At 33.0% G+C, this 26,609-nt stretch overlaps 1 protein-coding gene across 2 annotated transcripts in view; it reads right to left on the bottom strand.

Moving 5' to 3' along the window:
• Positions 1 to 26,609, bottom strand: part of SP1173 (major facilitator superfamily domain-containing protein SP1173) — a 66,831-nt gene extending 40,222 nt beyond the window's left edge. The window contains exon 1 of one of the 2 annotated variants that reach the window (XM_070110938.1): positions 26,210 to 26,609. The gene's annotated coding sequence lies outside the window, so the exon portion shown is untranslated. The remainder of the gene's footprint in view (positions 1 to 26,209) is intronic. The other variant, XM_036372097.2, reaches the window with a different exon arrangement.

Below are 26,609 nucleotides of genomic sequence, written 5' to 3'. Positions count from 1 at the left end.
TTGGCTATAATGCGATGACGCTATAATATTTTTTCCATTTCCACTGCACATATTTCGATGGTTAATTCACAAAATCAGCAATTCACCAGCGCATTAATGTCAGCAAATGTCAACGAAAGCCTTCGGCGACAGCCAAAAGCCGGCAAATGTCAGCTAACAACAAACTGGTTGGATGACATCATTGGACCACTCATTAGTTTAAATGTATGCCACCTTAACCAACAGTATGAAATTCACTTTTACTTAACCTTACATTGGATGTGTGGTCGACGGCGACGACGAGCTCAATGGCGAAACAACAAGTGAAACAAAATTTAAAATATGAAAATAAAAACAATTTATTTTTTACAATCAGCTAGCACAACAGGTTTGTTTACTTTTCAATGCGCTATGGGCGTCCACACACACCGAGCGCCATATAGCGTACAAAAATTATGAGTACACTTTTACTTGGATATGTGAATATTAGGAATATGCAAATGAGTGATGAGAACAAGTGTCACTTTGAAATTATGTATCTGCTTTTGTATTAGTAGAGGATCACATTTCAAAGGCTGACAGATTTTTGTTACTACTTAGTTTGAATTTAATGCAATGGAAGCAGGTTTGCTAAAACTTAGTATAGGTACATTAAATTAAACGCCCACTTTTTAGTTACTAGCTACAGGGAGAACGGATACATCAAAGTGTATTTTTCCAAATTTTTCCGTGACAAATATATCGCATAATTTTCATCGATGCTTACTTATTATGTACTTGTCTGTTATAAATATTATAAAAGAGGGCCAAAATACTTTATCGATTGACTCCTCAGATATTGTATTATTTTTGAAGTGCCTCAGCAACTAATCAATAATATTGCTTACGAATTTCATTTATCCACAACTCGCTTGAGTTTCACATTTTAAATGAATTAAAAAATATCATAAACTAACCATAAATGGGCAACTAAATATGTATGACTGCTTACAAGGTTTACCAATCATTATTGACAATGTTGACAGTTGACAGTTGTTAGCAATAAACTGCACACTCGTGCCTACTCGAAAAAAGTTTAATAAAGTAAATTTCTGAACTGCAGCATAACTAAGTGGCTAGCTGATCACATCAACTCATTCAACAATAGTTAGTTAATAAAGTTTTGAAAATTAGCATTTTGTATGGAATATTACTAGTATTAAGCTCACAGTTGAGTGGGTAGTGCAGAGGCGCACGATTATGGTTACTTGAAAATTACCGCTAAAGCGCAATCGATAATTTAGTAAACATTTATAGCGACAATTTCCTGTTTATTTTTTTGGGAGGGAAATGCATTCAAATGATTTTAATCACTGCCGCTGCTTCCAGCAGCTACCAAAATGTTATTGAAAACACTTTATGCTAACTGTTGATATGAGATTATCTATGAGCTTTTACGTTTTAAAATACATAAACTGATTAATAATACTCAAATATCAAAATTTTTTAGCAAGTTTACGTGCTATCAGCGCCAGCGGCACTTAACCAAATTTAATCAAATAATTCTTTTTTACAATTTTTTTTTAGTTGTTGGCGTTTGAAAAAGTGAAAATGCACATCCGTTTTTGGCGCTTCGAAAACGAAATCGCTAAACATATTCAGCTCGTAGTGTCTACAATTAAATCCGAATTAAAATTTAATTAAACAATTGGCAATCAATTACAATTGCTTTAATGTTTTTTTCAGCTAAAAAGGTTGGTTGACGTGCCGATTTATGTGTCGCTGTGTCTGTGTCTGCCTGTGTTTGTATGCAGACTGCAATTAAAAATAACCGAACTATTTCGGCTACAAGCGGCCACTTGACAGTGCTTGAAATACCATAAATAAATAGAAGTAGACGGAAGCGAAAGCGGCGTGGTGTGTTTGTGTGCATGTTTTATTTATGTATGTGCATACATTGATACATACATACATATATATATACCATATATAATATAAAGTGATGTGCGTTAGGTGCGCTTCTAGAATGTAGGTTAATGGAATTTAGAGGAAATTGCGAAATATTTCTGCTGTGCATTCAATGACTTTATTGCAATTGAGTTCAAATCAAATTAGACAATTAGATTAATTTATTTAATAGAGTGGAATTAAAAAAAAAATACGTTGAATTCGCTCACAGTTCAAAGAGGTTAGAGAAACTACGATATGGAATTAAACGAAGTAAAAGTGAAATTTATTTTTTTAATTATGAAAAAAAAATTGAATTTCACCAAAAATTTTGCTGGTTTTCGAGAAAAAAAAACGTTTAAGGACAAACTGATGAAGCTGATTGAACGGAGCGGCTACACTTAAGGCCGTAAATTAAATTTGAGACCGCGATGTAAATTTTAAGCGGGTTATTTTTAAAGGTATAACTTATCGAACAATGAAAAAAAGCGTTTTTTTTTTAACTTTATACTAAGTGTGCCCTTAATGCAATTTCATTTAAAGTCACGCATAACAGCAAAGTCGTTAAGGTCAGGGCTACCAGAGTTTTTATAAAGAAATTGTTTTAGAAAAAAAAATTGACCTGAGATATCAATGGCAGAAATTATCGAATAATTGATTCGCGATATAGAAACTGCTATAAAATTTCAAATATCCTCTTCTATTCAGCGGTCACTTAAAACCAAGAATCATTTTAAAAGTAAAAGCAGCAAAAAGAGCTAATAACAGCAAGGTTTACTATTAAAGTTATACATAAATGATCTCGAAATTGTTCAATGAAAAGAAGAGTTAGACAATTTTGTGGGAAAGAACCCGATCTATTGAAAATATTGAATCATATATGTTCCAAAATAATACTGACGCGTTCGTCGAGTTTTTATGATAAATATGTTTTAAAGAAATTTTAAATGTCAGCAGTTTTTCCAGTTGATAAATAGGGTATGGTAGTTCACTAAATGTAGAAATTTGCCTTTAAGGATTGAACTAGCTTAAAATTAGTTAGATGCTGTGGTCTGTCTATATAATAGCAAACAAAGGTAAACATTTAAACAGAGCAAAAATAATTATGCAATATTTCCAAAGTAAGAAATTGGAATTTAAAAGGAATGGGATTACATTTAACGTTGGTACTAAATATGCTCTTAATAGCACAATTTACAATTTACTAAATTATCCAACGTAATATCATTTTACAGAGCGTTGTATGACAAAAACAAAGCAAAGATACTATAATATATTATATAAACAACTGACTTCCTTTCATTAAAATCTCAAATTTCATGATTGTAATTAACACGGCAGCGGCAAGCGCTTTCCCAAAATAAATTATGCATATCACGCCACGAAAAAGCATAAAATATATATCATTTTAATAAGACGTAAATAAATTCAATCTATGGTGATCAATATACTAATAAATTAGGCACACTTTTAACACACAAATCACGTATTTAACACAGTGCAATATCAAATAAGAAGCGTTTATCATTGGAAAATAAATTAGAAATTTTGGACAATACCACCGAGGAGCTTTCAGTAAAAACCATATTCGCGAAGTATGAAATTCCAAGTGGTGGATTTGTTTGGAAGTGTCGGTTGGAATTTAAAGTCAAGGAACGCGTTCCAAAAACGCAGCGCACGAAATCAGTACTTCCTAGAATGGAGCAGTCCGTCTACAAATGGTCTATGACTAACTTAAACCCGAAATCATATCCCTATTAGTGCTGTCGTTACAATAGCGAAGAAGTTTTATTCAAAGTTCTACGAGGGAAATTTCTTTGACAGTGATGGTTGGATTACTAAATTCAAAAAACTTTTCGGAATACGTCATTTTAAAGATTGTATTGAAAATCTGACTAACTAGAGAACGTAATAAAAATATTAACCTTTTCCACGAAGTAATTTTCAAAGCAAATACATAGGTTCCTCGCGAAGAAGCATCTGTTATTAGGTATTTTAAGAGCGTTCAGTTTAGTTTTTATTTTTCAAATAAATTTCCCAGTGTTAGTTGTATACGGAGATATTCATGTGTGGAGTAGTGACGATGCTTTTGCAGACTCCAATGCTAGCGACAATGCAGATAATGTGCATTCCACTACTCAAACGATACAGCGAATGGGAACAAACATGAAGAAGTAATAAAGTGGTTGGAAAATGTGTCACCTGGGCAGTATAAGGCCAAAGCTTTTAGTACTAAGCGAAAAATATTTTTGAAAATTTTTGAAATTTAAAAAAAAAAATTTTTTATTTCAAATTTTGTTGTCGTCAAATTAAAAAATATATGTATATATTTTAAATTCACTGCATTTGGTTATTTATTTGTAAAGACGTTTTGGAATCCTGGAAATTAAAACTATTCATACAAACATCGCGTAATTCTAGAGTTTTCTGTCAATTTTCCTTACATATGTGCATGCGAGTGAATAACTTTAATTGTCACCGAGGAATTTTAAAGTCCAGCAAATGGTCCAACCTGTTTCACCTGTCCACAAATCAATTTATAGCGCCACTTTTTGTCGGAGTCTGTGTAATTTATTGCTTTAAATGCCAGCAATTTCTTCAACAAATTTCAGTTGCAGCCTTGCTTGCAACAGCTGTGCCACAGCACAGAAAGCGACAAATCCTCTACAACTTGTTAACTTGAACCCGCCACATTGCTACTTTGAAGCTCGCGCTCACAAAAACCGATGATTGACGACAACGGAGACAGCAACAATGTTGCTACATAACAATCACTACGCAATTTGAAGCAACATTTCTCTGCACAGCACAACGAATAGGCAATAGGACAAATATAAGAATATATACAATAGTAAATGCAGAGCATACAAATATATATTTATATGTACCATATGTATGTACCAAAGGGCAGCGCAAGCTGGAGGCGAAAAATCGGTGGTCGAGCCAACACTCAACAAATATTTTGTACATACGAGTATCACATGCAACTGAGCCATCTGACAACAGCAGAAAAATGTAAGTAGCAATATTAATATTGGCAACGGTATGCAATGAAGAAGAACGGTAACTATTGTGGCAACCAAGCAAATTCTGTTGCAACAAAGCGCTGACTAGCAAAGCAGTGCAACATCACTCACTCACACACACACACATACCCATATACCCAATGCAGCATCCAACGAATCTAGCTGACAGCCAAAGCAACAACAACAACAACACTAATTGTGTAGAAAAAATTGCTGTTTGCCACAATACAAAAAAAAAGAACAACATTTCAAGTGCACAACGCTGACGACAATGACAATCGCAATCATGCAATGGCAACATTTGCGATGACAATAAAATAGAGGTGCACAAACAGCGACAAGGTAAGTTGGCCAGCAACAACAACAACAATAGAAGGGCGACGAATATCTATCGCCGCTGTTGAGCGACTGTGGTGGCAGCTGTAACGGCGTCACGCATTAAAATCATTTCCTCTATTGTCTCGCAACTGGTTTTCGCAACAACGGCAGCAATGTAGTACGTGGGCACATACATACACATAGATAGTAGATAGACTTCTAAATGCTGCTGCTTTGCTTCGACTGTTAGTTGCTGGCAAATACACAGAAGAAGTTTATTTTTGAAATTTTGCTTTTGTTTACGAATTCTCGTTCGCTCGCTCCACTGTTACTGTTTGATATGTACTTATACATACATATGTACAATAACTGTGCATGAATACACATTTGTATCTATATACTTTAGGCTTCGAGCTTAAAAGTGCGCTAAAATTCTGCAGCTTGTACAGTAAAGGTTAAAGCAAATAAATGTCTAAAAGCCTCTTGGACAGTTTAGAATTCAAGTTTACGAAACCGTTCCAAAGATTTCGAAGAAGAAAAAACTTGAATTATGGTGTAAAAAATTCCCAAGGGGTTTTCGTAAGTATATCCGTGATCCTTCCGTCTTAAAAAAATCTTCTTAGTCGACTCTTTTTAAGAAATATTAAATTTGCGCGAGTGTTTCTGGTATAAAAAACAGGAACAACGTTAACTTCGGTTGCCCCGGTTGCCAAGAACTTGATTTTGATCGGCCGGTTCTGAACAATTTGTTTGAATATTGTAACATTAAATAGTATTTTATGCGAAATTTCGTGAGAGTATCTTTTCAAATACTTGGTAGACATGAGAATGTCGTTTATAAATATTTATATGTAGGTATGCAAAAGCTCTATGCAAAGTGGTTGAGGATCGAGCACACAATCTACAGACGTATCACATTTCAATGAAAGCGATGGCAAAAGTGTGCATGTTGGGCTGTGAATTTTTTTTTTCTTTACTCACACTTTGAGGAAATGGAAATGCAGCTAGAAAAGACTAGCCAAGACCATATTTTGAAGCAAACGAGCAATCGTAATAGAAAATCGATTTCGAAAGGTCGGAAGATCGCTACAATTGGGGCATCACCTCTAACAACACCTCAGCATAGAAATTTCGCCTTAAATATTTTCTTTCTATAAAGCGATTCGATGTTTTCAGCCTATCCGTTAAAACCATATGACAAAATACCTACTTAAAAATGTGTGCCATGGTCAGCAATTCAGTTTCATTTAAAGTATTTTATGTCTAATAATAAAAAAAATATTACCTACAAAAATTCGGAAAAATATTAAACAACAAAATATGTAATCCTGCACAAATACGTTCAGTATTTGAAAATAAATATTTTATTTATTAAAATATTATTTATAAAAGACTATATTGAGCCATAAACAAACTAACACGAAGAAATATTGTAATATTAAACAAACAATTTATTTTCCTCAAATAATGTTTAACCATTGCCAGAATAATAAATACTTAAAATCCTATTAGCCTCAGCTCGTAATTACACTTCTGAGCATAGTGACACTAAGTAGCTTAAGTGGACTCAACGCCACTTGACGCAAAGTATGAAGCAAAAGCATTTCTTATTAGTTTGGCGAATATGACGAGCAAACGCAGAAGGAAGATTGTGGTCTTTCTAAAAGATTATTTGAAATTACATATTTATTGGTTTAATTTTTGTACAAATTTATTGCATTATTGAAAGTAATAATAGATTAGGTGGCGATTAAATAACAATAAGACAGCAGAGAAATATTATAAATTAAGAAAACGTAAACTCATTTAGAATAATAAACAAATATTAGTGACGAAAGTAATTAGGAAATTTTTCCCCCTTTCTCTCTCTCTGTCTCTCTCTCTCTCTCTCTCTCTCTATCTTAAACGTTTATGACTTAATTACTAAATTGCAATTTTTAGAGATTTTTGTATTAGAATATTTTGATAAAGATATATTATGCTAATATAATAGTTATGACTTTCTTAGTAAGGTGAAATATATATCAGAGATCTGTATATGATAATCACACCTAGATAAGACTTTCAGACTCAGAATCAACTGGAGTCACCTGCTTTTTAGAGAGGTCTATGTTATACAAAATCATACTAAGCTAAATGACATTGACTTTAAATATAGTAACAATCTTTGCCTGTTAAAGGATGAACAATATTATAGTATATTAAGATCCATAAATGATCAGCGTCACGGGCTGAGTCGATTTAGCCAGGTCCGTCTGGCTATCTGCCTGTCTGTCCATCCGTCTGCATGTCTATAAGATATCGATCTGAAATTTTGCACCTATCCTTACCTCGCTAAGAAACTGCTCATTTATCGAAACTGGCGGTATCGGACCACTATAACATATAGCTGTCATACAAACTAACAAATCAAAATCAAGTTCTTGTAAAGAAAACTTGAACCTATGAAGGTTATTATAGCTTCAGGGCAGCCGAAGTTAACGTGTTTTCTAGTTAAGGTGTAAGGGAGGTCAGAAAGCAGTAAGAGATGTTTAAGTAAGCGATGAATTAGTAAATTATGTTGTATATATTAAATATTGGATAATTTATATACTTTCGAAAAACTTATTGACATATCTGTCAAAGTTTTCAGATCAATTTGTTTTAAATGTTAACAATTTTGTTAGGAATTCCCATCAAAAAACAAAAAATTTAGTTTTTCTTTGGTTGTAGACCAAATTTAATAGTTGGAAGACTTTACTGAAAACTAGAAATTGTTATCAGTAAATACTAGTTTAATCTAAATACTCGTATATGCCGAATGCTAATGAGCCATGAACTGTCAGGAAATGAAGATTTATTTGGATCAAAAATAAGTAGCCACTTTCGACTCGTGAGGGTTATTTTTAAAGAGAAAAGGATTTTCTCTACTGCATCAAATTAAATTCTTAATTGTATATTTTACAAAAACGTAACGTTTATATAATAGTATTAACTTACAAAAGCCTGCAAAAATAGTACAGACTATAATATCCAAACAGCTGACTTTCTCTAATTAAAATCTCAAATTCCTCGAATGCAATTCACACGACAGCGGCAAGCCCTTTCTCAAATGATACTATACATATTAGCTCAACCAAAGAGCATAAAATATATACATGCAATTTTAATAAGCTGTAAATAAAACCAATCCATGACGATCAATAATCAATAAATTAGAGGCACTTTCAACACACAAATTACATATTTAGGGTGAGCAGAGACAAGGAAAAGTGTTGAATTACAAAACATAGAAAAAATGTTTGACAAAACCCAGCGGGTAAGCCAGAACATCTCGTCTCTCAATTCCACAACGATCACATTTCAGCGGCTTTCAGAAAATTGGTGGAAAAATAATCGATATTTTATGCACGCACAGCAAGAAGGTAAACAATAACCGAACCAAGAAATGAATGGGAGATTTTTCGGCTAAATAACAACACATAGATAGAATAGAAATTACTGCAACACGGAGGGTTGAAAATTCCACAAAGCATTGCGTAACCTAGCATGCATACCGGCGCTAAAGCAATAGTGAGGAAAGACGGTACATAGAACCTTTATTTTGGAAGTGAACAAACGACTTTAGAAAATAGACTTACTTAGCATATCAAATACCGTCGCCAAAGCAAAGAAGTTGCAAATGCTTTTTGGGGTAGCGAATATTGAATTGGAATGCGTGAAAACAACCACCAAAGAGATGTTAGCCGTTTGCTACGCACAACTCACGCACCTAGGCATATACGGAGGTATTTACAATCGTAAATAAACGAGTGGATAACGCAGTACTTCAATATAACGAATACCATTAGACACCCTTAAGTTCCAATCAAAGCCAGCAGAACTGATGGCATTTGAATGAAATAAGCAAAAATTAGTATGGGTTAGTGTATGAGAGGGCGAAGAACGCGGTAAGGAAACATTTAATTGCTGGAAAATGCTCAAAAAGCCCACAGGGGTTGCAATTGCGTACCGACATTTCAGATTAAACGAGCGTATGTATATGCAGTATATATGCGATTAAAAGTGCCACAGGATGTGGCAGGCAATGAGCGTCTGGGGCATAAAGCTGACGGGCAATTGATAGCGTTAGACGCCGGTGTCGGCACAGACCAGACGCATTGTAGACAAAAGAAATGCTGATAAATATTAGATGAAGAAGAAGAAGAATAAGAGGTAGAGTAGAAAAAGGTAAGCTACGGTATATATCCAAAGTGAAGAAGTAAACAGGCAATAAATAAATGTATGGGAAGGCAGAGGCGAATGTTGGAGAGTATAAAATTCATCTCTGAGATTTGGAATTAATTATTTCGTATGTTTGTAGGTATGTGAATGATCTTTAAAAGCGCCGGATGAAGTTTGCGTGCAAAAGACAAACTATACAAAGCAACGAACAAAAACGCCATAATATCAAACAATCAAAAAAACAACAGTGGATGAAAAAGAAAAAGGTGACCGCATACATTTTGTTGTAGCATGAAAGATACATAAGAGATACACAGATACAAACACTTATGTTTGTATATTTAACTGGTCTGATAGAAGTATATACTTATACGAAAGCGAACTGCGCACAAAAGAGTTTGAAACATTTAAACTTGACGAACAACATTTTTAAATGAGCAATATTCATGAGGGAATATAGAGATAATGACAGACACGAGTTCTAATGCACAAATAATTACGACATTATCAAAATGTTGCAAATAAATTTGTTTCTAAAAGAGTTCTCTTGCAATGTGTAATACATAATGTGATACATATGCATATATACATACCTATGTGTGTATGAGTTTAGTTGTGTACATGTAGTACCAAGTAAAAATATGTAACGTGGCTTGGTATGCTTTGAAATTTTTTGCAAATTTTCTGCTGATGATCGTTTAAAAAGTTTTGAAAGTAAAAGCATCTTTGCTTTCGGTATAAGACAATTTATATATTATTTGCGCCAATAACGGCGATACGATCACCTTTACAGGCCTCTGTTGAGTATCGATATATAAAAATGCTCAGCTTGAAAACTAAATACAACAGTTGATTATAAAATATTTTTTTTAAAGCAATCTGAATTGGCGTAAAACATTAATTTATAGAAGCCAGTATCGTTCGGGTTTGTCGGTATTTCTTGAAACTGCATTTTTTTAAATCGGTGATTCCGAAGACTCGCCCAGTAACGGCCATTTTGTACAACAGTGTCAATATAAATAATTTTTTTATCCTCAAACGCATGCGTAATAAAGCTAGAAAGAAATAGATTCGATTTCTATTTTCTCACTCACATAATAAATTGTCTCTAGACTAACCTAATCCATCAAATTAAATATTAAATTGACTCATGAAAATTCAACATAGCTTATTGAGATTACATATGACTTTGACTTATTCTTTCGGAAAACACTTGAAACGACGGCATATGCCAACGCCAGGAATATAAGGAAATCTTCGAACTACCAAAAGAACTCAAACAAGTGTTTAATATCTAAAGATATACATATATGATCAGAACGCACGAAATTACCAACACCCAAATCATAGGTTTCTCATATGAGTTTTTCAAGTTAACCAAATCAACCATAAATTTCTGACTATGTACTCGATTTTTTCATTCTATTACTAGTTAGGAATAAACTGAGTAGCACAGAATTTAGGCTTTAAATCTGCAGTAAAAGGAGTCTCATAACCGTTGCTATAATTTCAAAGTACTCATTGGACATGAAAAGAACTTAAAACGACCCGTCATCAATGCCGACATACTTTCAGAGCAGTCTTGTTGTTGAAAATTAGTTTACGAAATTTGGAAAATAAAGTAAAGGTCTAGAATAGATTGTTTAATGAATATGAACTTAATTACTGCGCGTGAAAAGAGAAACGAAAAAGGAAAAACACATTCGAAACTAACCACAAATGTTGGCGCACAAATCAGCAACAAAAGGTAGTGGATTATAATACATTCGAATGTTAATGGCATTGGTGGTGGCGTGCCTAAAGCACCGATGACATCACCAGCATCAAGAATTAAAAGCAAATGTAATACTAATATATGTAGTATATACATATATGTATATGTATGTATGTACATATGGTTATATATACGAGTTTATGGTGGAATTGCCGTCAACATAGCGGCTGCGAGATGTGCCGCGTCGGCAATGAGGCATAGCAAAAGCGCGGGCATTGACAACATTGACACACTAACAACAATTAAACAAACATGCTAATTCATTACTAGCAGCTATAGACACACACACATATATACGCTCAAAAACTTACAATAACTAAAAATAGCAAGAAAAAATACAAATAAAATTTTATTTTTCAACTGACTATAAATTTTCGACGTCAATGAATGGACTGGATTACTTGCAAAGGAAAGAAGTAATTTAAAGTTTTATAAAATTTTTTTTAGTAATTTTATTTCAGATGTATTTTTGCCATTTGCGTCAATTTCTGTTCATTTTTATTAATTTTCAAATATTAATAATATTTACTTGTTTTTTAATTATTACATTTTATACAGTATTAAATTTATGAAAGTCTAAAATTTGCACTCCATTCACCTCAGATATGTAAATACACTTGTAAGAAGTTCACAGACCTTTCCACTTTAACACACTTCAGCTTAAGTGCAACTTTCAGCATTTTGCTACGGACTAAAATACTCGCATTAGACAACAACATTGAAGGTTGCTGTCGCATGTTGCATGCTGCAAAATTTGTCATACATACACAGCTAAGCGCAACAATAAACAAAACTATGACTATTTGAGCGCTAAGCTCTTGATATGTTAACATCCTTAAAACAGCAGCAATGACAGCAAACAATTTATAATGGAGAAAAAAGAAGAGCTTGTGACAAAAACACGAAAAGCTCATAACATCTAAAAATATATGTGACATAAATGTTTATTGCTCGAAATCTGTTGGCGACAGATCACTCGTGTCGTTGGCGAGTTAAAAGCTATTTTTATGACAATGCCACGCTTTCACAACGATGCCAATAAAAATAAAAGGGGTGCCATGAATGAATACATATTGATTTGGTTGACAAACCAGTCGATTCATAACGGTTCGAGAATTTCATATTTATGTATTTTTGATTGGGACCAAGTTATCCTTTGGAAAGACATCTATAGGTGTACATATCAGAAATAAAATAGTCATCGTGAACCAGTGAATTTTTTATAAAAAATTGCGTCCACTGGCTCAAACCGATGTTTCTTTCTGGTTGTTACAAACTTCGTGGTAAACTTAATATACTCTGTTCAGGGTATAAAAATCAAGCTGTTTTTTCATGAGAAGAAATTTACTATGCTTAAGTCATTTAAAATATTAACTATATTCTGTCATAGAGTCTCAAATTTAATTATTTTTCGTCCTCATTCCTTAAACATCAAGCAATCTATTGAACTCTCAATACCCAGGGTCATCAAATAAATTTACCCCACAAACGCATAACACTTGGCCAGCCTATCAATAACGTAAACCACTCATCTCAGCGCATAAAATTACTAAAATTTAAGTACTTTGTATGTCATCGGACACTTTATTGTTTGTATACATTTCAGGCTTCTATTATGGTCGGCGATTATTGACGCTGAATTTCCTGCAGCGTCTGTGTGATCCTCTTATTTAATATAATGTGGCCTCCTTTAAGCGCGCTTTCACCACGACACTTACTCCACTCGCCTCCTTCGTGCACAGGCAATTGTCAATATTTACTAGACAATATTCGTGTTATTTTTGTTGTTGTTGTGAATCTAATTTTGCTTCGAGTATTATACATTATTTTTATTTATGTGTATCTATGCACTTTTGTGCTCGGTGTGCTTGTAGCGAAAAGTGGGGCACAAAACTTTTGCTTTTATGCTATTTTTTCGGCTTCCGACTTTGGCGCTATGATGTCGACCGAAAAAGTTCTGTCAGTATAATCCATAAATAAAATACACGTGCACACATTCAAACAAACGCAGACACGCACAAATTTATTTTATGTGTGTAACTGAAAAACTAAATAATTTGAAAACTGTATTTATATTTAGTTTAGCCCCACACTTACTTGTGATAAATTTGAAATGAATTTCATTAATTTTCTTTTTATTGTACTTTATTTGTATACTGTTTGTTTGAAATTTTCCAAATAAAATTGAAATTTTGGGTAAAACCGAAACAAGTTAGAATTCGAATTAGAGTTTTTGAATTTTTAACAACAAAATGTATGAATTTCCTTTGGGCTTTTTGGCTGTTAGGGAGCTGATACTCTAAACTATATATATACCTATGTATATGTATATGTATGACAAAATATGTGCGGCAATAAATAAATAGTTTCAGAATTATACAATTCCATACATATATAATATATACTAAAACTTTTTGTCAGAACCACACAAAGGACATGCATTAAAAAAAAATTATAGTTTCGAATTTATTACAGAAGATATTTATCGGCTTAGTTCTCCAACGAATAGCTTTACTTTCTCACATTGGATACTATCGAGCGATTGGCAGTAGAGCAAATTCTTTGAATATGATAATAGTAATTGGTAAAGCAGTCTCGAAGTACTTAAAATACTAGCAGTGTCTTGAGAATTGTTCACTTGTCACTCAAGGCTCACATATTCACATATCTCCATCCATTATTTAAAGCTTAATCTATGTATACGATTATACCTCGAGCTCGCTAATGAAGCCAGCATCTGTGCCCATGGTAGCTTGAATTACCAACTCTGCTGGGCGATTATGTCGACCGAATGTTGGGCGCGCGAACCGAACCATTATTTTAGTAATAAAATTGCACGATTTGCAAACGTTGTGAAATGGCAAACCAAACTGAATACAAATCAATTAGCAGCTGTCAAAAGGAGCAACTTAAAATAAGGTATTGTCACATCGAAAACCACACGTCTAAAAGAAAACCCGCTATACGTCAATGTCCTCATAATAGTTATAAAGTACTTTTATAACATACTGTCAGCCGAATATGGGGTAATTTTGTGGGTACTAGGTCATAATATGGATAAGTCTACAATGATGGTCGCCTGCGTTTTAACTTCTTAAATAAGGAATCCGTTTAAAGTATTTATAAGGATAATCATCATTTTTTTTTAATGCAAAAGGATTCAAATCATTTGATCATTAACAAGTGTTCTGTGTAGTTCAAATTATTCAAATAAGGCAACTGAAAATTAAATTTCCAGTAAATTTATATTACCTAAATATACAAATTCCGCTATTTAATTACAACAATTGCTCGCATTAGTATTTGACTTTAAAAACTTTAACGTATTATCAGCAAGTAGATGAAATCAGCGTGTAATTACAGGATAATTCGTTTAGCTGCAATCATACAACAACAACAAATACAAAATGGCATCAGATGCCCACGCTCGCACGCAATTTAAACAAATAGTGAAAATACCATAAATTTATACATGCATACTCGTATGTATGTATTTGGTTCAAACCATGTAGAGAGTGGAATAGCTTAAGGGGCACACCCAGTGTGAAATTTCTAAAACGCGTCAATATCTTCAGGGCCTCCGAAAGAAAAACCGGGCCCAGTTGTAACAAGGTGGGGACCTCCATCCTGCAGAAATGTTTCTAATACTTTATAAATTTTATTAGCTATCTTCTTACTTACTACTTTAGCTCAACCCACGGCATTCTTCCAAAGGAATGTTGTAAGTTTCCAATGTTTTGCAAATGAAAGCGCCAATAGCTTGATAATACGGGCTCCTTCGAGAACTCCGTACCCTGAACAGGGTATACTAAGTTTTCCATGATGTTTGTAACACCCTATAAAGTATATATAATATATAAATGATCAGCATTGCGAGCTGAGTCGATTTAGCAGGTCTGTCTGTCTGTATATATGCGAACTATTCCCTGAGTTGTTGTGATATCGATCTGAAATTTTTTACACGTTCAAGAAGCTGCCCATTTGTTGGAACCGCTGATATCGCACCACTATTACATAAAGCTGCAATCTCCGAAGAAATTATTCAGATCGGATACCTACAGCATATAGATAGATATAAACGATCGGTCAAGTTCTTGCAAGCAATCTTTGTATTTGTAAAGTGTATAAAAGTTTCTGTGCTACCGAAGTTAACGTTTTTTCTTGTTTTTAAATGAAGTCGATCGGTCAATTATGAACTAAAAACCTTTAAATTTTCTATCACTCGAAATATTTTTTAAAGAAAGCAAAGATTATATATGTCAACATACCCTTTCTTTCTTTTTTATTGACCAATCGCTTCATTGTTTTTTGTATATTTTTACAACACTTACTAACTATTTGCTCCTCTTTTTCCTATAGGGAGTTTTCACAGTAATCTATTATGTATGCACTTGCGAGCAAGCATCCGCGCATATTGTGCAGTTGCATATGTGTTGCAGCCAACTTCAGTGCTAAACTGCTAAATTTATGCATACAGTTGTGGTACACACAACAATGCTGAAATAACACGCCAAATGACACCGCATCGACAAAACGATATTGTCACAAAATGTTGCACGTTAAATGTGCAATAAGAATGTGTATGTTATATAGTAGTATGCGTTTATTTGTAGTAAAGTTAGTATAGTAAAGTGCGCTAGGGTGGTTCGGAATTTTGAAATGAGAAAGAAAGATTTTTTAACCAAATTAAGTCATCCTTTTGCAATCTAAGAAGACTGGTCTTCTTTTACTTTATTAAAAAAGAGTAATAATCAGAAAAAAGAGTTGAAAAAAATGTTAAAATATTTAAAAAGTAAAATACTAAAATAAATGCTTATAAGAGGTTTTATCCAAATGTGCATTTCAAAGTATGCATTTGTTTTTTCTTTTTTTTTGCATATATATATATCGAATGTACATATATTCGAAGATATTCTCCGAAAACTTGAAGTCGGTCCGACAAATAGTTTTGAAGATATGAGCGTATTTGTAAGAATTTTTTAGCATAGTGTAATCGGCTCCATAACTTTAAATGAGTTTTTACTCAAGCAGTTTTCAGAGTCAATGAAAAAAATTTATCTGAAACGGCTCGACCGATTAACTTTAAATTTTCACATGCACTTCTTAGATATTTTTGTCTGGTAATGGTCAAAGGAAATGATTCTGAAGTGTAATTTTTTTCATAAACAAGTCGTTATTTTTGGGAAGCCGCCATTTTGCAAAAATCAAAAATTTGACCAGTTTTTCGATCATTACTGGTATACATATCTTGGAATAATAAATATTATGGGTTTTTGATTTTGATATAATGTTAAGTAGAAAAGTCGTCACCAGTCACCTTTTTGCGGAGGTCCTCCTAAAGATTGTCTACGGTATCCAAAATTTTTTAAGTAAATCGCCGATAAAATTTTGTAAATGTACATTATTGTCGTTTATCTATTAAAAAACATGACTCTTCAAAATAAAATTTCAAAGAACGCGTTTTTTCTGACTTGCAAGTGAATATAACCCGTCCCGTCGTTTTAAATTAATTAAAAGTTCAATGTTCACATCTCATCGTATATAGTCATCTTCCCCCAAGTGCGATGGTGGGATGCGAGTATATCATATAATTTAATATTTTCTACGAAAAAAGAATGACCCTAATTGGAAAGTGTATGAGTTCACTCGCCGAAAATCCTCGCCAACAGCGGCAATTAAAGCACAACTACAACTTTATTAGAAATATACATATGCAGTTGTATTAAGCAAATACAGTTGCTTATGTTTCTAACTATAAACTGTTTTTGAGATACATACACGTATGTACATGTATTTACACAAATATAGGTAGATACATAAATGCATATAGTCATAAGAACGATTTGCACACGAGCAATTTAGCAAACTAATTGCATTAAATGTTGCACAAGTGCACTTATTTTATAGCGACACATACACACGCATAGACTTTTAGGTGCCGCTGCTGCTGTGGATGTATGTATTCCCGGCATAATTAGAAAATTCACAGTTATCACATTATAATTCAGCGCTGCACTCCTGTGAAATATGTGTGAAATGCAAATTTAATCACGAGTGCATGCGCACACCTACACACACACACACGCACGCAATGAATAAGTAAATGCAGTTATTGTCACATGTTACGTAAAAACCAACAGACTGCCACTTCAATACAGATGACTGTGCAGCAACGACGGCGTAAAACTGTTGACACATGCAAGCGCTTGTTATGGCGCTTTTTGATGGCCAATGATGTAAGCGACCACATCAAAGAGCCATAGCAGCACCAGCGGCAGCAGCAACAACAATGCAACGACAATATTTTGGCGCAACAAAATTTCAAATGGCAGCGCTTAGTCAGTGGCAATAACAGCATTTGCAATAAGTTCAACTGAAATGTAAAATGCAGTACAAAAACACAACAGCAACAACAACAACAACAAAATGACAGCACTTCATCCTTTTGGTGGTCGTTGGCGGCAATGGTGATGACGCCAATAAAAATTAATTGCGTTGAAAAGTTTTCACTTATACGACTGTGTTGCATGTGTGGCCGACATGACCGTTGCATGTATTTGAATATGTCAAAGTTTTTGTAGCAGGTCAGCATTGGGCAAATATGTAATTATTGTCATTTGAATGAAAATGGTTTTGTTTTCAATTTTTTCTCCATTTTTCTAAGGTCAGTTTGAATTCTAACTTTCCATCACACTACGAGGACACAGCTGCTATGATTGATAACATATAATATAATATTCAAAACGCTCAAATAAATTTTGAGAGAAATATTTAAAGTGGGCTCACCAAGATTACCTATGCTCTATGCTTAGTATAAAGAGAGTCCATAAGGTAAACAATTGGCCTTAAAAACATTCCTTTAGACATAATTAGACATTAATTACTCCTTTAGGGATATTTTTTGATTATTTTGAGTAGTAGTTCTTTATGTGAATTCATTGTACAAATTGGGACGAGTTTCATACCCCTATTGCGTGTTTTAACTCCACTCAGTTGAATTGAAGTTGAAGCAGTTCAACCTCAGATCAAACCAACTGTTTTTCAGTATTACGATTTTTAATCATTTTTAGTCTATGTTTCAATGGTGTTGTCAACATAAAAAATTAAAATTGATGTATATTACGCTGACAAACGTGAGCACTTAAATCTATTCGTACTTTCAAGACACCAAGTAAGCAAAAGTTTCATTGTTAAGTAAATGGCTCATACTTAATTTTCGTTTAAAAAAAGGAGCATTTTGTTTCTTACTAAATGAAATGAAGAAACATTACCACAAACTCTCCATTGTCTTGCTGCCGATAGTTATCAAGAAAGCAGTTTAAATTATTTTAACTTTGGACTATAGCAACCTACGATATGTATCTAAGCTTGTTACAAAACCTTGCTTTTAAGTATTATGAATACCAAATTTGTGCGTTGTGGATAAAATACTAATGACAATATACAAAAGAATACAAAAAGAAAATTCCTAGGAGTAGTAGACTGTATCGACTCTTTATGTTCGCAAGCCTTTCCATAGTCTCTTAATTATATTGTAACTGTTTCCAAATTGTAGCTTGGCTCGTCCAGTTTCGGGATTTTACCCCACGACCTAAACATAATGTTCACCTTTTTATGGATTTGTACATAATAACTGATTGAAATAGTTTAAAATTATAAATAAAGTAATAAAATTCTTTTTACCCGTTAAATATTCATATTTTTTCTAAATAAATTCATTACCATTTAATTACAACAGCTCGGTAGCAGTTGAAATTTTTTTATACCCTAGTCAACCCCACTGACACATTAATGCCAAAAACCAAAAGAGAGTTGAAGTTTAACAACACTTTAACCGAACTTTTTTTGACGGGTTGAGTTGATAACCATAATACCGAATTTCAAAACTTCAACCAAAACGCATTTGGGTTGGAAACCGTAAGAGATCTTATTTCGTGTTATTAGAGCGTTAATTAGAGCAGAAAATCTTGAAAACGATTAGTCTCAGCTCATGACATTTTTGTTACAAAGGGCTAGAATTAGTTCAATCATCGAACATGCTCGAACCAAAGCAAGTATCACATCAGATTTTAACTAGCTAAAAGCAAAACGGATGATAAGCACCAGTAGTCTGCCCAAAAGTATATTTAACATTTCATTAAGATTATAATTATAAATTTTTTTCAGTACCTGGTCTAAAATAAGTATATAAATAAGTTGTAAATTTTACTTTCATAAACGACACTTCATGGGAATTTTCAACTTATAGAAAACATTCAACTTAAAATTGGAGGTTATTTCAAACGGATAAATATAGTATTTAATTTAACTCCGGTCGGAGCGTATGGCCAAAATAAAAGCATAACGCCTTTCCTACCGATTTTTTGCGAGTTGGGATAGACCATTCCAGTTAGTATGAGAGTCTTCTAAGTCTGCAAATGTTGGACCATGTGGTTCCGCAGTCTTCAGCATAATCTCCAGTGGTGGTAATTTCGTTCCCAAGATAGCGGAATTCTATTTTGTGCGGGATTTCTATTTCGTATACAGAGAATCGTACAGATTCGGTGTCATGGTTGCTAGAGATGAATCAGGTTTTATCCACGTTAATTTTTAGGCCAACACACTCGCTAAGCTTATGTTGATTCTTCTGCAAGTCTGATTTTTACTGCTAGGAGAGCAATATCATCCGCGTGAGCCAGTTTTTCGAGATGTTCCGAAAAGTTTTAAGGCGTACTGTGTTTGCACATTAACCCCTTATCCAGTACATTGTCCAAAACAATAAGAAAGAGCAGTGGTCTCATAATACAGCCCTACTTTATGCCAATTTTCGGATAAATTGGGTCAGATAGCTCTTTGTTGTGTAAGACTTTACATTCAAAGCCAAGATGCTTTGAAGATGTCTATGAGTTTTTCTGCAATACCTCTTGAATATAAAGAGTTCCAGGAGGGTAGTACATTCTGAAGTCTAGAAAACAAGGGGGGATATTCGCTTGCCACTTGTTGATATGCTACAGTATAACGCGGAGTGTGCCAATATAATCAAAACACGATCTGTTTGTGTGAAAGTCTGCTTGTTGCCTCTTCAACGAACCTACAATATGGGTCGTATACGGTTTAGAAGAAGTTTGGTGAGGAGTTTGGATGGGATGTTAATCAATGTGATCCCTCTATAGTTTGTAAATACCAATAGATCAGTTTTTATGGGAACCTTTACCAGTAGGCACTGTTGCCGTTAACCATTCGTCCGGTAGTTGTTCTTCGCTTCAAATTGCCTAAAAAAGAGAAATGAAATAGCGTGCGGAAACTGCATGATTGCTTTGAGTTATTTAAAAGCAGCCTTCATTTCTTTAACGTTGGGCGGGAAGAATTTTCATATTTAATTGGGCGATTGGAACAGTCATCTCTAATGGATAAGTCCACAATACTCCTATATGAAATCGTAAAAGCTCTGTAATAAATTTTAAGGAAGAAACAGGTTTATTTAATGTCTTATTTACAAAAGGAATAGTACGTTAACTGATCACAAAAGTATTAGAACTACTCCATCTAGAGAGAAGTAAAAATGATTTGCTGACGTTATTTCAACTTTAAATATGAAGTAACTGCATGGTTGTACATACACGAGGACCTACAAGTATTTACCTATTTAACAACTTTTTTTTGTGTGCATTTTTGTGGCTTAATCGTGTACTTTCTCCCACTTTATTTGTTTACAACTATAATTGTGTTTGGTCAAAAGCTTTGTTTAAGGACATTTTTTCGCCCTGCATGGGGCGTATTGCTTATTATGAAATTTTTTTTTTTTTTATATTGCCATTACCATTGTAAACATGAATTCCATGGAATGCCATTAAAACAGTACAAAGCTGCCATGAACATGCTCTTATGACGTCAAATACTTTACCGCTTAGAGGCATATTTACTTTGCTTATGACAAAGACAAATCGATGACAATGAATCATGTAAAACTGTATTTAAATCTGAAGTTTGTTTCATGTCAGCTAATTTGCTATAATATGTTTGCTTTGTATAAGATCTCACTAAAAAGTAAGTGGAATTGTTTACAATTAATGGTTTAAAAACAACGAATTCAATCTGTTACATTTTTAGAAGTGCATATTAAGCTGAGATCATTTCTTCATTAGAAAGAAGTGATAGCAAGTTTTAAGACTATTTTGTAACTTTCTTTCTCCGTCTCTGAAGTTGAATTAGTTAGAGCAAGGTGCCAAAAATCAAATGTCAAAAATTTAGCAATGCTAAAGTGGCATCAATTCGAACGGAGCTTTGTGAAACTAATTGGAGAAATGTTTTATTTTGGTAATAATAAACAAATATACTATATACTATATACATATATGTATGTATGTATATGAACTTAGGAAACTGATTCAGATCCGTTATTGTTCTCACTGAATGTATTGGAACAGGTTATCAAGTGCTCATATTGAGATTTTAAGAATCTCACGCTTAAAGTTGAAATTTTTTCTATCAACGCTGTACATATGTTTACGACGGTGAACTGTTAAGGCAAGACGATATTTAAATCAGAAGAAATTTACCACGAAACAGGATTCTCCTTTCTGAACATCTACGACACTGATAATCAAGTACCAGTAAACCCAGTGTACATATGTATATGTATATTTCTACTAATGAATTTACGTACATTAAAGGCGGTCATTGTAGGCCATTGCGCCAATATGACGTTAGCAGTAAATTAGAACAGAGCTACTATCAGTTAGCTACTTCTACTCAAAGTATTAGAATAATGAATGCTTTTTTACACCGGTAATTTACATTTAAATTTGCGATTAGTCATTCTTTTAAAATATTCCACATGCAAGTACAGTTATGCAAAAACAAAAAAATATCTGACCTACTTTCATGTATAGCCTAATGGTGCGTTTCCATATAAAAGCGCATACACGCTTCTATATGCACACACACATTTACATAAAGTCGTCTGCACAGTACATGATTACTATTCCGAGTGCCAATGCATAAAGTTCAAGTTCAACGGATGACTCAAAATTTACAACTGCAATGAAGTCACGCGCCAACAAATCCACCAAAAACTATAATACATATATGTATATACTCGTAAGATGAAAATAAAGAGCGGCAAAAACAAAATGTATAAGAATTAAAGGTAATGACTTAGAGCAGGAAACGGGAATGAAAGAGTCAAGATAAAATGGCAAACCAGTTGAAATAAACCACTACATACAAATAAAGAAGTTTTTCATGTGCAAGTGTGTGTGTGCAAAAGCTCATATATACAGAGAGTATACACACACACATAAGCAGAGTAGTTTTGTGTTTTTTCAGTTCCTTCTTTTTGCGTTTTCTTTGTTTACGTAATTTTGCATAGTGTGATGATCTCATCCCACAGAACAGATAATTAAGAGAGTCCTTGAATTTTATTTGACCCGCAATGTTGTACAACTACATGCGCAGCTACAGAGCTACAGCTAGATACATCTGTTTGCGTGTGTGTGCGTGAGTGGGTGTGCTGTGGAGCTGCCGTAGAACTTTTAGAGTAAGTTAATCGGAGCAAAAGGAGTTGAGCGTAAAAATTAATTTCAATTGTTAAAATAAATAACTCAGAGCTTAATATGGCTTAGCAGCTGCCTTTTCTGCAATTCTCCCAGAGCCACAATAGCATGGCATGCGCGTGTCCTGGCAATAAAAACAATTAAATAGTGACAAATGTAAATAACAACAAATGCCAGCAGCAAACAGTAATATTATATACATATATGTATTATTGCATTTGTATGTGTGCATGATTCTCTTATGCTCGCACAGTGTTTATTTATACGAGTATAAGCAATTTGCGCTGCAAGGCCGCTCGGCTGGCTGGCGCTGTCGCACTGATCGGCTGATGGAACTGGCGCGCTTTTGCAGCTTCATTATTGATTCGCTTTATTTATAGTTGCTTTTATTTCCACAATAGAAGATTTTATCGATTGTTTTCTTCATCAACTCAGCGCCTACACACACACGCAACCACACACATTTAAGATTAAATCGAGAAAAAACTAAATTGGGAACAAACGGTAGCAAAAAACATTCTTTCAACGCTTAAATTAACCGAATGCAATTCTTATTGCCTTCATGTGGATGCAACAAATGTTTCATTCATGCAACAAAGTAGTATATAGATTTTACGCATACGAACATATTTATGCACTGCTTATGTTTTTATGCTCGTTTATGTGTACAGTGTTGTGTCAAAAATAAGAATCATAAGAAAAAAATGTTTAATTTTTAGTTTTGAATTGCTGTATTTTAATTTATTTAGTATAAATCATATTTGACGTTTTATAAATTCAGTACGTTATAGTAAGGTATATTGAATCGGAGATATGCATGCAATCAGTATAATTTCAAAGAAAAACGATTTGCCAGCACAACTTAGATTGATCTTACTTTTATATAGTACTTACTGTTATATACTAAGACTAATCTAAGTTTTTGGCGACACATCGTTGATACTCAATACATTTACATCCGTAGCTCCGATTTAGTATACCTTGGAGAGCGACGAATCCATCAAACAACCAGTATAAGTCACATCGAATGGTATAATCAAATAGAGAAAGAGCCACAAGCGAGTATATCACTTTATTAAAGTATTCCTATAATATCATATAAGCTATCATCGATTCGTCAATCGCAGCAATTTGGAAGAACTGAAATATTTAAGAATTCAGGGCATAACAAGCGCGCCTTTGTGAAAACGTATATTGAGTAAAATCTACTTTAAGATATACATTTGTTTTTTTGTTATTTTATTTAAATTTAATTTTACTTTGACATTAATTTACTACTTTATTGAGGTATCCGCATACCTCCTTGTAATGAGTTCAACTCGCTAACATTGTTGCTGTTTTCACATGTAATATTTTTGATAGGAGATCAGCGCTCAAAGGTAGCGAGCGAAGAAATGGCCAATAGAACACAACTGTTTAACTTTGATAATGTCTTAACATGTAATGCTTTTACAAACCAAAGTGCATATATACATAACTATTTTAACTGAATTCGAGTGTAATTTCGATCAGAACTAAAAACTATAGATAATAGTTTTCTCTTTACGCTCTTGATATTCAACTCATGACTGTATATATACATCTGCTGTCATGTTCTGCTTGGTAGCCAAGCGGCCATCCGTAGAGCGCGCTACTATCAATAAACGAACCAAATCCTCGGCAACCGCAAAATTTACCAACATGCAGTATTGTTGTTGCCCACATTGCAGATGCAACATGTGCGCGAGCCTACAGACTATCGTATTTCAGTGCAGGAAATTGGCCAAACCACCAACAACAAATAATTGCCTGCATGCTACTTAATTTTTGCAAAAACCGCACTGATTCGCTAAGTGAATATATCAGCGTAAACTAGCTTCAGTGTTTATGTTGTTGCATTTTTTACTTTTTTCTGTTTGGCGAATTTTTTGTTTAATGCTTTTCCATTTTTACATCATGATTCTTTGCATTTGGCGCGTTTTCGCGCATAATTTCAGGGAATTGAAACAGCGAGCCAACTGCTGAATGGATTAACTTCAAGGCAAAAGAGTAAAAAAATCTCATTTAAGGCGATAAAAAAGTAATGCAGAAATTATTAAATAGGTCTACTTATGTTTACTACTTTTTTTGCGTTCATCTGATTATTAAAGTAATTTTTTTAAATTGTGAAATATTGAAATAATAATAATAGTATTATTACAACTCTTGCTGATTACAAGTTTTTATTAAAAGAAATTTTTAATTGAACAATTTTAATATTAACTTCATTCAATTGAAATTTTAATTTGCGAAATTGTGAAAGCTTGAGAATCAAAAAATAAATAAGCTCAGAAAAATAGTTGATATTTTTTATTTTAAAACTTTATGAGTAAAAAAAAGTTCAATGTTATTTTTTTTTTTTTCAAATATTAAATCTTGATTTTGTTGGAGTTCTCAAAAATTTTATAGCATATCTTTATAGCACAATTAATATTTATTAGAAATCGAAATTGTTACCTTGAGCAATATATGTACATTAATTTTACTTATTTCAAAACTAAGAGTACAAAAATCACTTGATATTTTTTAAATTGAAAATTTGCCTTAAAAAATTAGTTTTAAGTTTCTAATTTTTGCTTCAGCGAAAATAGTCAATAGTTAATTTACACTGGCTTTCATTACTTTTATATGCGCCAAAATGTTTTCAAAAATAAATTTTATATTTTATTTTTGAAATTTAGTGTTAGGTGTAATAAACATTTTGAAAAAAAATTTAATTGAAACAAATCTTGTTTTATATATGTATATTACATTTAAGATTTATTTAATAATATAGTTTAAAATAAACTTTTGCAAAAACTTTAAATTTAGCAATAGTAAAAAATAGTAAATTGACATTGTGTAGCACAAAAAATCTGCATTTTTAAAACGAAATTTATAATATTTATAAAAGAAAGCATTTTGGATACCACGAAAATTACATATTTCTTCGATTCAAATCTGTACTATTTATTTGTATATAATTTTTTTTTTTATTCACATAAATATTAAAAATAATGTTTAATATGTATTTATTCATTTTTAATACGGCAAATCATTATTTCTATTATTTGTGGTGTATACTGATAATACCACGAAACTTTGTCCAAAACTCTGGTTTAGCAATAATATTCTTTAAAAAATTTTGGAGTTTTGTGCTTTCAAATACAAAGTTATTTTCTCAAATCAATGACCACATAAATGTTCAAAACAATTAAAAATATGTATCTTTTAATATTTAATATTGTATAAATATTTTTATTTATTTTTTTGATTTGCAGTATAAACTGCACCCCTGTGTATACTTGTTTCAGAAAAACTATCCTTAGAAAAATTTCTGAGTTGAATGCATTGAAATCCAAAATTATTTGTCCAATCAATGACCTTGAATTGTGATCTCTTAATATCACACATAAATAATTTTCATTTATTTCAAAATATTTAAAAATTACATGGAAAAAATCAAGCACACACCAGAATTTTCGCGCAATTCTTCCTGCTGCTACTTCTCTTTCCGTCACCAGTTTCCTGCCAAAATTCACTGTCACTATTTCTATTTAAGAAAACTTCACAGTTTAATTTAGCATTACTTTTTACCAAAAAATTTTTTTTTCTATCTTTCACGAACGTTAATCGTTTGATTTCAATTCAAGCAACGCCAAACAATCCGTTGTGTTTGGCAAAAGCCACAAAATCTACTTTAAACACACACACACATACACAGTCACCGTCTCACAGACAGTAAAAGTCACTCGAAGAGCAGGCAGCTTTGTTAGCTTTAACGTTCCGCGTTCTGCGCACGAAATCAACTTAACTGTCAGCCGTCAGAATTAAAACTGAATCAGTCAACCA

The sequence above is a fragment of the Bactrocera oleae genome, chromosome 6 (genome assembly GCF_042242935.1).
Source record: "Bactrocera oleae isolate idBacOlea1 chromosome 6, idBacOlea1, whole genome shotgun sequence".
NCBI lineage: Eukaryota > Metazoa > Arthropoda > Insecta > Diptera > Tephritidae > Bactrocera > Bactrocera oleae.
Note: the sequence above shows the minus strand (reverse complement) of the source record. Positions and strands in the feature narration are given on the sequence as shown.